We start from the raw sequence: 5,498 nt of genomic DNA on the forward strand, positions 1-5,498 counted from the left end.
ACCCATTCTGTTGTCACTTTGATGAAGGAAAAATTACCCCTAGGGTTTATCTCTGGTCGGTATTTCCAGGCATTTGAATCCTCAAGGTAAAGAGAGATATACAAAGGTGTAGCAAAAGTAAATATTGTTTTCAAGCCAGAGAGAGCTACAAACTGAGAAGAAGCCACAGGGAGCCCTGGAAAAGATGAACTGCTCAACCTGTGAGCATTTCCCCATCAAGGAGGAGCATAGCCAGTGTCCAGAGTGAGGGACCTTGATCCTCAGGTGAACCATTTTAGCCCATGGCAGTCCCAGGAGCGCACCGAGTCCTAAAAGAGTGCTTCCTGGGCAAAAGTCTCTCTACCAGACATAAGGGACACGCGAGGGATACTGGGAAGCCTGGAGATTCGGATCCCACCAGGGGATTGCCTAAACTAGACCGAATGAAGTAACATTTATTTAACTGTTCAAAATATATATATTGAGCATCTGCTATATGACAGACATTAGCTCCTTCTTGGAAATAAAAGGAAACTCCTCCAGGACTGGCTCTAGGGCTGAGCAGGTCTAGGAGGAAAGGCTCTCACATTTGCTATGTGGGAATCCCCTGAAAGAGTTCAGAAAGGCACCCAGGCAGGGTGAGTAAATAAGTAAAGCAGAGATCAAAACCTAAATGCATTGGTTGTATCAAACTTGTGTATTAAATATAATCATGTTCTGTTTAAAAACCAAAAAAACCTAAATGCACCCAGCAGCCAGGCAGTACCACAAATGACTGGTTCCTTGGGTATAAGACCAGAGTGGGGAGGGACTTCAGAGGCCTCAATAAACTATATTTTGTTTAAAGGGGGGCAGTTGGGGACCCAGAATTGCCAAAGCTTGAGGATTTTTCAAGAGAACTCAAAAAGAATTAGATTTCTATGTGATATGTCCTGACTTTTAAATGTTGATGACTAAAATAAAATTTTTTAAAAAATAACTCCATATAAATCCAGCACAAAACACCGGCTGTCCAGTTCACAGGCCACCAATTTAGGTGTGTACTCACCTCAGGAGCCTGTCACAAGGACAATTATCATGGATGAAGGCGCTTATCGGAGCTTCAGGCACGGGAAACACAAATGCAAACTGGTATCAGGTGGCTTCATTGAGCTTGAGTAAGGAGAATACGCTACCTTTATAAAATAAATCATGACCTATCCTCAGGGATTGGCCTGAGAGCTAATTCAGGTCTTAAAGAGGACTTTACAAAAACAAAAACAAACAAAAAAACACCCAGAATACTCAAAACACCCACAATAATCTCCAGTAAGGAAAAAACAACCTTGTATTAAGGCAGCCCAGGCTGTAGACAGGGCAACGCAAACATCTAGTCTTAGGAAAAGAGACCAGAGGGGGAAATAAAGGAATGGGGAGAGGGGAGAAAAACAGGAATAATCGAATAAATAGCAGAGCAAATGTTAACCACTGACAAAGAAAAAAAGAAAACCAGCATAAGTGTTAGATAGGAGGGGTCCCAGGAATAAAGAAGAAAAATAAGAAACCCCAAGTCTGCTGGAGACCAGGTCGTGGGAGCTCACCCCGAGAGGCACGGAGGTGACTCCCCGGCTGGGTCCCCTAACGCGAGGCAGCGGGAGAGGACGCGTTCGGAGCACCGATGCTGGGAGCGTGTTGCCTAGGCAACGACGTTGCCCCGCCCCGCGGAGACGCCGGTGATTGGCTGACGTCCATATGACCCCGCCTCTCCAAGGCACCGCCCAGCCACTCTCACCTGCGCGCTCCCGTCCGCGCCCCCGAGGGGCAGCCCTGCAGAGTGGAGTCACCTCAGTGTCTCCCGACCCAGGCCTGTGTGCTGGCGTTTCCCGTCCGGCTGCCCCACTCCAACTTCCGGTTTTCCCGGCTCTGGCGACGCCAGCTATGGGGTCTGGGCGCGGGGCCACCCGAAGCAGCGAGAACCGCCGGGCAGATACTTGCAAGCCCGCGCGTCGGCTGGGGAAGCTGAGGCGGTCTGCGCGGGGCTGCCAAGCTCGCAACCCGGAGCAAATTCCGGCCCAGCCGTCCGGGGACCAGGGTCTCCTCCCACACCCACCTGTTCTGAATTTTGTTTCAGACATGGGAGTATACCACCCTATGCTGCTGACTTGTCCCCACGCTGTGTGTGACATCTTAGAGATGATTCAATATTAAAAACATACAGAACCCTAACCGGTTTGGCTCAGTGGATAGAGCGTCGGCCTGCAGACTGAAAGGTCCCAGGTTCGATTCCGGACAAGGGCATGTACCACTGGTCTGGTTGCGGGCACATCCCCAGTAGGAGGCGTGCAAGAGCCAGCTGATCGATGTTTCTAACTCTCTATCCCTCTCTCTAAAAAAATCAATAAAATATATTTAAAAAGAAAAAACGTGCAGCGTGTCGAAGACAAACACAGCCGGGCATTAGCTAAAGCGGTGGGAAGATTTTATTCGGTAACTACTGACAGCAGGGAAAAGAGCTGCATGCCATCTGGTCTGACAGCATTTGGGGAAGGGAGAATGAGGGAGGGAGAATGAGGGAGGGAGAAGGGGCTCAGTAGAAGCAGAAGTGGACGGTCACAGAGCCGGTCAGTGTAGATGTGATTAGGGCAGCTGTGTCTGCTCCATGTATCAGCAGTCTGTCCTCCCACGGAGTAGGCAGACAGACGTCCTGTCCTTCCTGGCAAATAAATACATTTCAAAGGAATAACTCTCAGGTCTGGGACAGATGCTTCTGAGCTGTAAGGGACACATATTCACAATTATAAGCCCTTTTTAGTAAATACTCTAAGAAAGGAAGGTCAGGGGCCAGTCATCAGGGTTGGCTAGAACAAACAGTAAATTCTCCTGGCAGCAGCGTTGAGCTTTTTCAGGCGGGCATTTTAGGGGGGGAAGGGGGCGGGGGGGGGCACTAGGGTCATCCTAGCCTTATGCTGTTAGAAGCCATGCCACAATTTGGTCAAGTCTCTTAGTGCAGGTTTAGATGGAGAGGTTGTGTGCTGAGAGTTCTGCAGTTCTCAAGTAATGCCTTGCTGTTTTTTTAAACTACGGCATATCTCATTGTGTGGCTATATCAGTTTCTTTAACCAGGTCCTTCTCACCACCAAATTCTTGATGCCCTTGTCTTACAGCAACAGGAACTACCCAGCAGTTATTATCATGGAGGCTTTGTTCCTTCCTAGTGGGTGAGCAAGACTAACATCTAGCCTAGCAAACAGGGGAGGCAGAGAGGCTACCAACCCCAAGCCTGGCTTCAGGATATCAGCCCTGATGCTGGCCTGGCAGTCTGCCCATCACAGTTGCTTTTTCCTGCCCTGGGCAAGCTCCAGGGGGACAGAAGTCTCCTCTGTAGGCAGCAACACGAAGTCTTTCTTTCTACAATTGCCAAGGCGAGCAGTTTCAGCCTCAGCCAAGCAAGCCACCAAATTTAATAGGGTAAACTGGTTGTGTTCCCCAGGAGTGTTGATAAGTTCTTTTTAAAAAAAAAATATATATTTTTATTGATTTTAGAGAGGAAGGAAGAGGGAGAGAGCCATAGAAACATCAATGAGAGAGAATCATTAATTTGCTGCCTCCTGCACGCCCCTACTGGGGATCGAGCCCACAACCCGGGCATGTGTCCTTGACCTTCTGACCCAGGCGAATGTCCCGGGATTCTTTAGTCCACAGGCCTACGCTTTATCCACTGACCCAAACCGGCCAGGGCAATAAGTTCTGATTTGATCCCAATGCTGGCTAAAAGGCTGTTTTCACTTGGTGGAAACCCATCACACTCTTCATTGTTGGTTTGTATACATTTCTGTATGTTACTTTTAAAAGTTTACTTTAAAACACAACAACAAAGTGAACAAAGAGAAACCAGTTCAGCCATTGCTATGGTTCAGGTAAGACATAATGGTGACCTGGATTTGGGTGACGGCAATGGAGGTAGAGAAACAGGCAGATTTGAAAAGTATTTACAATGTTAGACTTACAGAACTTCGAGATTGATAACCTATGAGAATGCAGGAAAGTGAGGGGGCCAAGAATAAATCCAAATTTCTGACTTCAGTGACTAAGTGGATTGTAGTATATTTACTGAAATAGAGAACTTCAGAAAAGATACAAGTTTGATGTGAAATATTAATCCACCCTACATTTAGTGAGGATTTACTATGTGCTGGGCACTGGGGACACAGCAGTGAATAGCAATGAAGCCACTCTCATGAAATATGCATTTATTTATGTGGCTGGGTGAGTTGGGTTTTTTTGTTTGTTTGTTTTTAAAAATATATTTTATTGATTTTTTTTCAGAGAGGAAGGGAGACGGATAGAGAGTTGGAAACATCGATCAGCTGCCTCCTGCACACCCCCTACTGGGGATGTGCCCACAACCAAGGTACATGCCCTTGACCGGAATCGAACCCGGGACCCTTCAGTCCGCAGGCCGATGCTCTATCCACTGAGCTAAACTGGTTAGGGCTGGGTGAGTTGGTTTTGAACATGAAAACTTTGAGAAATTTATGAAGCAATAAAGGAGCAATGTCAAGAGAATTGAGAGGCAAAATATAAATACAGAGATACTGTCACTGAGAATGGTAACTGAGGCCACAGGAGCTATGAAACCACCAATGGAGGTATATTAGTTATCTCTTGCTGCAAACAGGTTATCCCCAAACATTGCAGTTTTAAACAAATATGTGTTATTTTAAAGTTTCTGCACCCAACCGGGTTTAGCTGGGTGCCTCTAGTTCTAGGTGAAGAATTATATTCAAGTTGTCAGCTGGGGGTGTGTTCTCATTTTAAGGCTTGATTCAAGGGAGGAGAAAACACATTGGCTGGCCTTTATCTCTCACCACATGGATCTCTCCACAGACATTGCTCCCTCCAGGGATAGCAAGCAAGAGAGTGAAATGTGCATATGAAGGTCCCCAAGAGAAACTACATTCTGTTTACAACCTAATCTCAGAAGTGACACTCCATCACTAACCAGACTGGATTCTGTTTATTAGAAGCAATAACTGAGATTAAAAACGGCTGTAGAGTAGGTGGATGCTGCACAGATATGCTCCCAGGAACAAGTTGGAATTACAACTAAAATATGGAAAGTCTTCCTGAACAATCAATGAAAAACTCACAGGAGAGAACCCTGATACTTGAGGACCAAAGGTGGAGACCGCATAGAGACTGGTAGGAGGGGCAGAGGCGAGAAGAGCTGGCCTGGCACCCACAGACAGCAACTGAAGTCCCGGAGAGATATCTCAGTTGTAGTAGATATCTCACTGAGAACTCTGGGATCTAATCCCAAAGCTAGGCTCCCCAGCAGAGAGCACCAAATCTGAGGACGGTACCCACATAACATCTAGCTGTGAAAAGCAGTGGGGTGCTGCCTGCCAGAGAGTGGCAGCTGAAAGTTCAAGCACCCTCTTGAAGGAATAATGCACAAAAATTCCCTGTGGAGCCACCCACCTTGTGCTCTGGCAAAGGGAGAGTGAAGTGGACTGGAGCTGTGAGAGCAGAGCCCAGGA

At 47.1% G+C, this 5,498-nt stretch overlaps 1 protein-coding gene across 1 annotated transcript in view; it reads right to left on the minus strand.

The window, feature by feature from the left end:
* The window catches only part of ZNF205 (zinc finger protein 205), a 10,845-nt gene extending 9,060 nt beyond the window's left edge, over positions 1 to 1,785 (minus strand). The window contains exons 1-2 of the mRNA XM_014457339.2: positions 1,751 to 1,785; positions 1,028 to 1,154 (exon numbers count right to left, since the gene is read on the minus strand). The gene's annotated coding sequence lies outside the window, so the exon portion shown is untranslated. The remainder of the gene's footprint in view (positions 1 to 1,027; positions 1,155 to 1,750) is intronic.
* Positions 1,786 to 5,498: the final 3,713 nt, after the last annotated feature.

The sequence above is a fragment of the Myotis lucifugus genome, unplaced genomic scaffold (genome assembly GCF_000147115.1).
Source record: "Myotis lucifugus unplaced genomic scaffold, Myoluc2.0 scaffold_72, whole genome shotgun sequence".
NCBI classification, from domain to species: Eukaryota; Metazoa; Chordata; class Mammalia; order Chiroptera; family Vespertilionidae; genus Myotis; species Myotis lucifugus.